Below are 8299 nucleotides of genomic sequence, written 5' to 3' on the forward strand. Positions count from 1 at the left end.
CGTGTAGCAACACAACAGATTCTTGAGAAAGCGCAAACTGTCTATCTCTAATATGCGAGACTTACCAAGTTTCCTGTAACGTTGCTTGCAACGTGCCTCGGTAGCGCAGTAGGTAGCGCGTAAGTCTCATAATCTTAAGGTCGTGAGTTCGATCCTCACCCGGGGCATTTAATTTGCTGTACATCATGGCTGAATTAACGGCGTTGCTGTTGCTAGGGAACGAACTTAATTGTCGTTCGTTATCCACAAGGAGGCTACACCTCAGCGTCAATATGTTTATTTCCAATTATGACAACGTACAACTTTGATCTTTCTCTTCCCTTGTTATGAGTAAAATAATGAATAGTCAATTTCGAGCTGTGCGCCATGCCAGTCTGTAGGCGCAAATATGCTCGCAAACAGAGAACACCACTGAGACCAGATTCAGCACGAAATACGAGAGGAGACGGAGAAGATCTCACGCTTATCGAGCAAATCCGGTGTGGTCTAGTGGCTAGGATACCTGGCTTTCACCCAGGAGGCCCGGGTTCGATTCCCGGTACCGGAACGGAAGTTTTTGCGCACACAACGCTCCATGTTTTGGCCTTCGAACTGTCGTTTGTCGCCCACCCTCCGGAGCTTCGGCCGAACGTAATCGGGGAAAACAGGCACATGATGCAATTACTGTCGGCACCGGAATAAAGGGAGAAGTGGCACTGGTCCGCTGTTGGGCTGCTACCAGCGTCAGTGGGAAGTCGGTGAAGTCGCCAGTTGCGGCAGAAGCCAGCTGTTACCGTAGTACGCCTACACACGCGTTCCAGTTATTCACATTGCTTGCAGCCGCTCCATCCACAACAAGGGTGAGCCCGGATAGCTCAGTCGGTAGAGCATTAGGCTTTTAACCTAAGGGTCCAGGGTTCAAGTCCCTGTCCGGGCGAAGATTTTAACGTTTCCGCAATGGCTCGTCTCGTAGCGATGGTAGCCCTGCCGTAATCAGTGCACAGAGTTCGTTTCCTGTCAACATTCTGCGCAGACCGGTTGCATTTCTCACGATTCCAGGGAAACTTCAGTTACGAGCAGTCGTGGCCGAGTGGTTAAGGCGTCTGACTAGAAATCAGATTCCCTCTGGGAGCGTAGGTTCGAGTCCTACCGACTGCGTCGGTTTTTTTCTTTTTTTGTTTAAGAAGAACGAGCAGAAAATTTCGCAGTTTGCCTGTCGTTTTGGTACCTCTCCACACCTCGCCTCTCACAGCCGTTTATAGTGCCTGTCATTTTGATAAGGGCGAATTCCAAGCGTCAGCTTTCGCGTCAGCCGAGCAAAGTCGGGACAAGTCGGGACATACTACAGGATGGTCTGCGTGGAGCAACGACGAAAAAAACCTTCATGTAACAGCACGCGGCTCACATACTCATACGAAAAAACCAGCGCCACTTGCGGTGGCCGGGAATCGAACCCGGATCAACTGCTTGAAAGGCAACTATGCTCACCATTACACCACCACCGCACTGCCGCTGCTCGCAACGCCCCGCTGTGTCGGCTTCCCGCCCGCCAGCAGCGGCCCACGGTGATAGTAGCTGCAGGCGCTTTTCGAGGTAGGAGGGTGCATCCACACGCATTCGGGTAGCGCCTCCACGCACGCTGCGTCTTTGGGCAAGACTAGTCGCCGCGGCCGCAAGGTTACTCACACGATAGTGATGAGCATTCGTTTTAAGGCAATGTAGTGGAGGACTCCACGTGTGTAGCACTTTTTTCGGTTGTATCCGACGTCGCTGGGTGGCAATCCCACTTTCCCATGCAGAAAAGTGCTCGGGAAGCACGGGCAGCTTGTCGAGCATCGGTGGTTCAATGGCATGTGCCTCAGTAGTGCAGTAGGCAGCGCGTAAGTCTCATAATCGTAAGGCTTGCCGGCACGATAGCTCAGCGTGTTCGGTCTGAGAGTTATCTGCCCTCTGTAATAAAAGACCGAGTCAACGATGAACTTGAACGGGCGTCATCGGACGTCCGCCCCCAACAAATGCAACGAAAGAAATGAGAACAAAAAAAAAATTGGTGAATGCTCGCTTAGCATGCGGACGGCCCGGGTTCGATTCCCGGCCGATGCATCGTTCTGCTGTTCTCGCTATAATGCTGCCGCGCCGATTCCTCGCCTGAGCTGCGTCAGCCTCAGGAATGTATAGCAGGATTCGCTGTGAGAAGAACCATACACGCAGCACGCAGTAGACCGTACCTGGACGGTCGCGTGCTATTTCTGAACTCTAACGTCGGCCTGGCCCAACAGGCCGCTGTGTTCAGGTGCCGCAAGGGCGATGTACTGTAACCTCGGGCAGTGCTGCGTTCCGTTGAAAAAGCTGCGGCAGCAGTTTAATCTAGCAAGTAGGGAAAGCACGTGTAGCAACACAACAGATTCTTGAGAAAGCGCAAACTGTCTATCTCTAATATGCGAGACTTACCAAGTTTCCTGTAACGTTGCTTGCAACGTGCCTCGGTAGCGCAGTAGGTAGCGCGTAAGTCTCATAATCTTAAGGTCGTGAGTTCGATCCTCACCCGGGGCATTTAATTTGCTGTACATCATGGCTGAATTAACGGCGTTGCTGTTGCTAGGGAACGAACTTAATTGTCGTTCGTTATCCACAAGGAGGCTACACCTCAGCGTCAATATGTTTATTTCCAATTATGACAACGTACAACTTTGATCTTTCTCTTCCCTTGTTATGAGTAAAATAATGAATAGTCAATTTCGAGCTGTGCGCCATGCCAGTCTGTAGGCGCAAATATGCTCGCAAACAGAGAACACCACTGAGACCAGATTCAGCACGAAATACGAGAGGAGACGGAGAAGATCTCACGCTTATCGAGCAAATCCGGTGTGGTCTAGTGGCTAGGATACCTGGCTTTCACCCAGGAGGCCCGGGTTCGATTCCCGGTACCGGAACGGAAGTTTTTGCGCACACAACGCTCCATGTTTTGGCCTTCGAACTGTCGTTTGTCGCCCACCCTCCGGAGCTTCGGCCGAACGTAATCGGGGAAAACAGGCACATGATGCAATTACTGTCGGCACCGGAATAAAGGGAGAAGTGGCACTGGTCCGCTGTTGGGCTGCTACCAGCGTCAGTGGGAAGTCGGTGAAGTCGCCAGTTGCGGCAGAAGCCAGCTGTTACCGTAGTACGCCTACACACGCGTTCCAGTTATTCACATTGCTTGCAGCCGCTCCATCCACAACAAGGGTGAGCCCGGATAGCTCAGTCGGTAGAGCATTAGGCTTTTAACCTAAGGGTCCAGGGTTCAAGTCCCTGTCCGGGCGAAGATTTTAACGTTTCCGCAATGGCTCGTCTCGTAGCGATGGTAGCCCTGCCGTAATCAGTGCACAGAGTTCGTTTCCTGTCAACATTCTGCGCAGACCGGTTGCATTTCTCACGATTCCAGGGAAACTTCAGTTACGAGCAGTCGTGGCCGAGTGGTTAAGGCGTCTGACTAGAAATCAGATTCCCTCTGGGAGCGTAGGTTCGAGTCCTACCGACTGCGTCGGTTTTTTTCTTTTTTTGTTTAAGAAGAACGAGCAGAAAATTTCGCAGTTTGCCTGTCGTTTTGGTACCTCTCCACACCTCGCCTCTCACAGCCGTTTATAGTGCCTGTCATTTTGATAAGGGCGAATTCCAAGCGTCAGCTTTCGCGTCAGCCGAGCAAAGTCGGGACAAGTCGGGACATACTACAGGATGGTCTGCGTGGAGCAACGACGAAAAAAACCTTCATGTAACAGCACGCGGCTCACATACTCATACGAAAAAACCAGCGCCACTTGCGGTGGCCGGGAATCGAACCCGGATCAACTGCTTGAAAGGCAACTATGCTCACCATTACACCACCACCGCACTGCCGCTGCTCGCAACGCCCCGCTGTGTCGGCTTCCCGCCCGCCAGCAGCGGCCCACGGTGATAGTAGCTGCAGGCGCTTTTCGAGGTAGGAGGGTGCATCCACACGCATTCGGGTAGCGCCTCCACGCACGCTGCGTCTTTGGGCAAGACTAGTCGCCGCGGCCGCAAGGTTACTCACACGATAGTGATGAGCATTCGTTTTAAGGCAATGTAGTGGAGGACTCCACGTGTGTAGCACTTTTTTCGGTTGTATCCGACGTCGCTGGGTGGCAATCCCACTTTCCCATGCAGAAAAGTGCTCGGGAAGCACGGGCAGCTTGTCGAGCATCGGTGGTTCAATGGCATGTGCCTCAGTAGTGCAGTAGGCAGCGCGTAAGTCTCATAATCGTAAGGCTTGCCGGCACGATAGCTCAGCGTGTTCGGTCTGAGAGTTATCTGCCCTCTGTAATAAAAGCGAGTCAACGATGAACTTGAACGGGCGTCATCGGACGTCCGCCCCCAACAAATGCAACGAAAGAAATGAGAACAAAAAAAAAATTGGTGAATGCTCGCTTAGCATGCGGACGGCCCGGGTTCGATTCCCGGCCGATGCATCGTTCTGCTGTTCTCGCTATAATGCTGCCGCGCCGATTCCTCGCCTGAGCTGCGTCAGCCTCAGGAATGTATAGCAGGATTCGCTGTGAGAAGAACCATACACGCAGCACGCAGTAGACCGTACCTGGACGGTCGCGTGCTATTTCTGAACTCTAACGTCGGCCTGGCCCAACAGGCCGCTGTGTTCAGGTGCCGCAAGGGCGATGTACTGTAACCTCGGGCAGTGCTGCGTTCCGTTGAAAAAGCTGCGGCAGCAGTTTAATCTAGCAAGTAGGGAAAGCACGTGTAGCAACACAACAGATTCTTGAGAAAGCGCAAACTGTCTATCTCTAATATGCGAGACTTACCAAGTTTCCTGTAACGTTGCTTGCAACGTGCCTCGGTAGCGCAGTAGGTAGCGCGTAAGTCTCATAATCTTAAGGTCGTGAGTTCGATCCTCACCCGGGGCATTTAATTTGCTGTACATCATGGCTGAATTAACGGCGTTGCTGTTGCTAGGGAACGAACTTAATTGTCGTTCGTTATCCACAAGGAGGCTACACCTCAGCGTCAATATGTTTATTTCCAATTATGACAACGTACAACTTTGATCTTTCTCTTCCCTTGTTATGAGTAAAATAATGAATAGTCAATTTCGAGCTGTGCGCCATGCCAGTCTGTAGGCGCAAATATGCTCGCAAACAGAGAACACCACTGAGACCAGATTCAGCACGAAATACGAGAGGAGACGGAGAAGATCTCACGCTTATCGAGCAAATCCGGTGTGGTCTAGTGGCTAGGATACCTGGCTTTCACCCAGGAGGCCCGGGTTCGATTCCCGGTACCGGAACGGAAGTTTTTTTGCGCACACAACGCTCCATGTTTTGGCCTTCGAACTGTCGTTTGTCGCCCACCCTCCGGAGCTTCGGCCGAACGTAATCGGGGAAAACAGGCACATGATGCAATTACTGTCGGCACCGGAATAAAGGGAGAAGTGGCACTGGTCCGCTGTTGGGCTGCTACCAGCGTCAGTGGGAAGTCGGTGAAGTCGCCAGTTGCGGCAGAAGCCAGCTGTTACCGTAGTACGCCTACACACGCGTTCCAGTTATTCACATTGCTTGCAGCCGCTCCATCCACAACAAGGGTGAGCCCGGATAGCTCAGTCGGTAGAGCATTAGGCTTTTAACCTAAGGGTCCAGGGTTCAAGTCCCTGTCCGGGCGAAGATTTTAACGTTTCCGCAATGGCTCGTCTCGTAGCGATGGTAGCCCTGCCGTAATCAGTGCACAGAGTTCGTTTCCTGTCAACATTCTGCGCAGACCGGTTGCATTTCTCACGATTCCAGGGAAACTTCAGTTACGAGCAGTCGTGGCCGAGTGGTTAAGGCGTCTGACTAGAAATCAGATTCCCTCTGGGAGCGTAGGTTCGAGTCCTACCGACTGCGTCGGTTTTTTTCTTTTTTTGTTTAAGAAGAACGAGCAGAAAATTTCGCAGTTTGCCTGTCGTTTTGGTACCTCTCCACACCTCGCCTCTCACAGCCGTTTATAGTGCCTGTCATTTTGATAAGGGCGAATTCCAAGCGTCAGCTTTCGCGTCAGCCGAGCAAAGTCGGGACAAGTCGGGACATACTACAGGATGGTCTGCGTGGAGCAACGACGAAAAAAACCTTCATGTAACAGCACGCGGCTCACATACTCATACGAAAAAACCAGCGCCACTTGCGGTGGCCGGGAATCGAACCCGGATCAACTGCTTGGAAGGCAACTATGCTCACCATTACACCACCACCGCACTGCCGCTGCTCGCAACGCCCCGCTGTGTCGGCTTCCCGCCCGCCAGCAGCGGCCCACGGTGATAGTAGCTGCAGGCGCTTTTCGAGGTAGGAGGGTGCATCCACACGCATTCGGGTAGCGCCTCCACGCACGCTGCGTCTTTGGGCAAGACTAGTCGCCGCGGCCGCAAGGTTACTCACACGATAGTGATGAGCATTCGTTTTAAGGCAATGTAGTGGAGGACTCCACGTGTGTAGCACTTTTTTCGGTTGTATCCGACGTCGCTGGGTGGCAATCCCACTTTCCCATGCAGAAAAGTGCTCGGGAAGCACGGGCAGCTTGTCGAGCATCGGTGGTTCAATGGCATGTGCCTCAGTAGTGCAGTAGGCAGCGCGTAAGTCTCATAATCGTAAGGCTTGCCGGCACGATAGCTCAGCGTGTTCGGTCTGAGAGTTATCTGCCCTCTGTAATAAAAGACCGAGTCAACGATGAACTTGAACGGGCGTCATCGGACGTCCGCCCCCAACAAATGCAACGAAAGAAATGAGAACAAAAAAAAAATTGGTGAATGCTCGCTTAGCATGCGGACGGCCCGGGTTCGATTCCCGGCCGATGCATCGTTCTGCTGTTCTCGCTATAATGCTGCCGCGCCGATTCCTCGCCTGAGCTGCGTCAGCCTCAGGAATGTATAGCAGGATTCGCTGTGAGAAGAACCATACACGCAGCACGCAGTAGACCGTACCTGGACGGTCGCGTGCTATTTCTGAACTCTAACGTCGGCCTGGCCCAACAGGCCGCTGTGTTCAGGTGCCGCAAGGGCGATGTACTGTAACCTCGGGCAGTGCTGCGTTCCGTTGAAAAAGCTGCGGCAGCAGTTTAATCTAGCAAGTAGGGAAAGCACGTGTAGCAACACAACAGATTCTTGAGAAAGCGCAAACTGTCTATCTCTAATATGCGAGACTTACCAAGTTTCCTGTAACGTTGCTTGCAACGTGCCTCGGTAGCGCAGTAGGTAGCGCGTAAGTCTCATAATCTTAAGGTCGTGAGTTCGATCCTCACCCGGGGCATTTAATTTGCTGTACATCATGGCTGAATTAACGGCGTTGCTGTTGCTAGGGAACGAACTTAATTGTCGTTCGTTATCCACAAGGAGGCTACACCTCAGCGTCAATATGTTTATTTCCAATTATGACAACGTACAACTTTGATCTTTCTCTTCCCTTGTTATGAGTAAAATAATGAATAGTCAATTTCGAGCTGTGCGCCATGCCAGTCTGTAGGCGCAAATATGCTCGCAAACAGAGAACACCACTGAGACCAGATTCAGCACGAAATACGAGAGGAGACGGAGAAGATCTCACGCTTATCGAGCAAATCCGGTGTGGTCTAGTGGCTAGGATACCTGGCTTTCACCCAGGAGGCCCGGGTTCGATTCCCGGTACCGGAACGGAAGTTTTTGCGCACACAACGCTCCATGTTTTGGCCTTCGAACTGTCGTTTGTCGCCCACCCTCCGGAGCTTCGGCGAACGTAATCGGGGAAAACAGGCACATGATGCAATTACTGTCGGCACCGGAATAAAGGGAGAAGTGGCACTGGTCCGCTGTTGGGCTGCTACCAGCGTCAGTGGGAAGTCGGTGAAGTCGCCAGTTGCGGCAGAAGCCAGCTGTTACCGTAGTACGCCTACACACGCGTTCCAGTTATTCACATTGCTTGCAGCCGCTCCATCCACAACAAGGGTGAGCCCGGATAGCTCAGTCGGTAGAGCATTAGGCTTTTAACCTAAGGGTCCAGGGTTCAAGTCCCTGTCCGGGCGAAGATTTTAACGTTTCCGCAATGGCTCGTCTCGTAGCGATGGTAGCCCTGCCGTAATCAGTGCACAGAGTTCGTTTCCTGTCAACATTCTGCGCAGACCGGTTGCATTTCTCACGATTCCAGGGAAACTTCAGTTACGAGCAGTCGTGGCCGAGTGGTTAAGGCGTCTGACTAGAAATCAGATTCCCTCTGGGAGCGTAGGTTCGAGTCCTACCGACTGCGTCGGTTTTTTTCTTTTTTTGTTTAAGAAGAACGAGCAGAAAATTTCGCAGTTTGCCTGTCGTTTTGGT

At 52.2% G+C, this 8299-nt stretch overlaps 19 non-coding genes across 19 annotated transcripts; 16 read left to right on the forward strand and 3 right to left on the reverse strand.

Moving 5' to 3' along the window:
• Positions 1-94: 94 nt before the first annotated feature.
• On the forward strand, positions 95-167 carry Trnam-cau (transfer RNA methionine (anticodon CAU)). The gene has a single exon. It is a non-coding gene; the product is annotated as a tRNA-Met (tRNA).
• Positions 168-475: 308 nt separating this feature from the next.
• On the forward strand, positions 476-547 carry Trnae-uuc (transfer RNA glutamic acid (anticodon UUC)). The gene has a single exon. It is a non-coding gene; the product is annotated as a tRNA-Glu (tRNA).
• A 296-nt stretch (positions 548-843) lies between these two features.
• Positions 844-916, forward strand: Trnak-uuu (transfer RNA lysine (anticodon UUU)). Its single transcript has one exon. It is a non-coding gene; the product is annotated as a tRNA-Lys (tRNA).
• Positions 917-1055: 139 nt separating this feature from the next.
• Positions 1056-1137, forward strand: Trnas-aga (transfer RNA serine (anticodon AGA)). Its single transcript has one exon. It is a non-coding gene; the product is annotated as a tRNA-Ser (tRNA).
• A 275-nt stretch (positions 1138-1412) lies between these two features.
• Positions 1413-1484, reverse strand: Trnae-uuc (transfer RNA glutamic acid (anticodon UUC)). Its single transcript has one exon. It is a non-coding gene; the product is annotated as a tRNA-Glu (tRNA).
• A 975-nt stretch (positions 1485-2459) lies between these two features.
• On the forward strand, positions 2460-2532 carry Trnam-cau (transfer RNA methionine (anticodon CAU)). Its single transcript has one exon. It is a non-coding gene; the product is annotated as a tRNA-Met (tRNA).
• Positions 2533-2840: 308 nt separating this feature from the next.
• Positions 2841-2912, forward strand: Trnae-uuc (transfer RNA glutamic acid (anticodon UUC)). The gene has a single exon. It is a non-coding gene; the product is annotated as a tRNA-Glu (tRNA).
• Positions 2913-3208: 296 nt separating this feature from the next.
• Trnak-uuu (transfer RNA lysine (anticodon UUU)) lies at positions 3209-3281 on the forward strand. Its single transcript has one exon. It is a non-coding gene; the product is annotated as a tRNA-Lys (tRNA).
• A 139-nt stretch (positions 3282-3420) lies between these two features.
• On the forward strand, positions 3421-3502 carry Trnas-aga (transfer RNA serine (anticodon AGA)). Its single transcript has one exon. It is a non-coding gene; the product is annotated as a tRNA-Ser (tRNA).
• A 275-nt stretch (positions 3503-3777) lies between these two features.
• Positions 3778-3849, reverse strand: Trnae-uuc (transfer RNA glutamic acid (anticodon UUC)). Its single transcript has one exon. It is a non-coding gene; the product is annotated as a tRNA-Glu (tRNA).
• Positions 3850-4822: 973 nt separating this feature from the next.
• Trnam-cau (transfer RNA methionine (anticodon CAU)) lies at positions 4823-4895 on the forward strand. The gene has a single exon. It is a non-coding gene; the product is annotated as a tRNA-Met (tRNA).
• A 308-nt stretch (positions 4896-5203) lies between these two features.
• Positions 5204-5275, forward strand: Trnae-uuc (transfer RNA glutamic acid (anticodon UUC)). The gene has a single exon. It is a non-coding gene; the product is annotated as a tRNA-Glu (tRNA).
• A 298-nt stretch (positions 5276-5573) lies between these two features.
• On the forward strand, positions 5574-5646 carry Trnak-uuu (transfer RNA lysine (anticodon UUU)). The gene has a single exon. It is a non-coding gene; the product is annotated as a tRNA-Lys (tRNA).
• Positions 5647-5785: 139 nt separating this feature from the next.
• On the forward strand, positions 5786-5867 carry Trnas-aga (transfer RNA serine (anticodon AGA)). The gene has a single exon. It is a non-coding gene; the product is annotated as a tRNA-Ser (tRNA).
• Positions 5868-6142: 275 nt separating this feature from the next.
• Positions 6143-6214, reverse strand: Trnag-ucc (transfer RNA glycine (anticodon UCC)). Its single transcript has one exon. It is a non-coding gene; the product is annotated as a tRNA-Gly (tRNA).
• A 975-nt stretch (positions 6215-7189) lies between these two features.
• Trnam-cau (transfer RNA methionine (anticodon CAU)) lies at positions 7190-7262 on the forward strand. The gene has a single exon. It is a non-coding gene; the product is annotated as a tRNA-Met (tRNA).
• Positions 7263-7570: 308 nt separating this feature from the next.
• Positions 7571-7642, forward strand: Trnae-uuc (transfer RNA glutamic acid (anticodon UUC)). Its single transcript has one exon. It is a non-coding gene; the product is annotated as a tRNA-Glu (tRNA).
• A 295-nt stretch (positions 7643-7937) lies between these two features.
• Trnak-uuu (transfer RNA lysine (anticodon UUU)) lies at positions 7938-8010 on the forward strand. Its single transcript has one exon. It is a non-coding gene; the product is annotated as a tRNA-Lys (tRNA).
• Positions 8011-8149: 139 nt separating this feature from the next.
• Positions 8150-8231, forward strand: Trnas-aga (transfer RNA serine (anticodon AGA)). The gene has a single exon. It is a non-coding gene; the product is annotated as a tRNA-Ser (tRNA).
• The last annotated feature ends 68 nt before the right edge of the window (positions 8232-8299 follow it).

The sequence above is a fragment of the Schistocerca nitens genome, unplaced genomic scaffold, assembly GCF_023898315.1.
Source record: "Schistocerca nitens isolate TAMUIC-IGC-003100 unplaced genomic scaffold, iqSchNite1.1 HiC_scaffold_183, whole genome shotgun sequence".
Classification (NCBI taxonomy): domain Eukaryota; kingdom Metazoa; phylum Arthropoda; class Insecta; order Orthoptera; family Acrididae; genus Schistocerca; species Schistocerca nitens.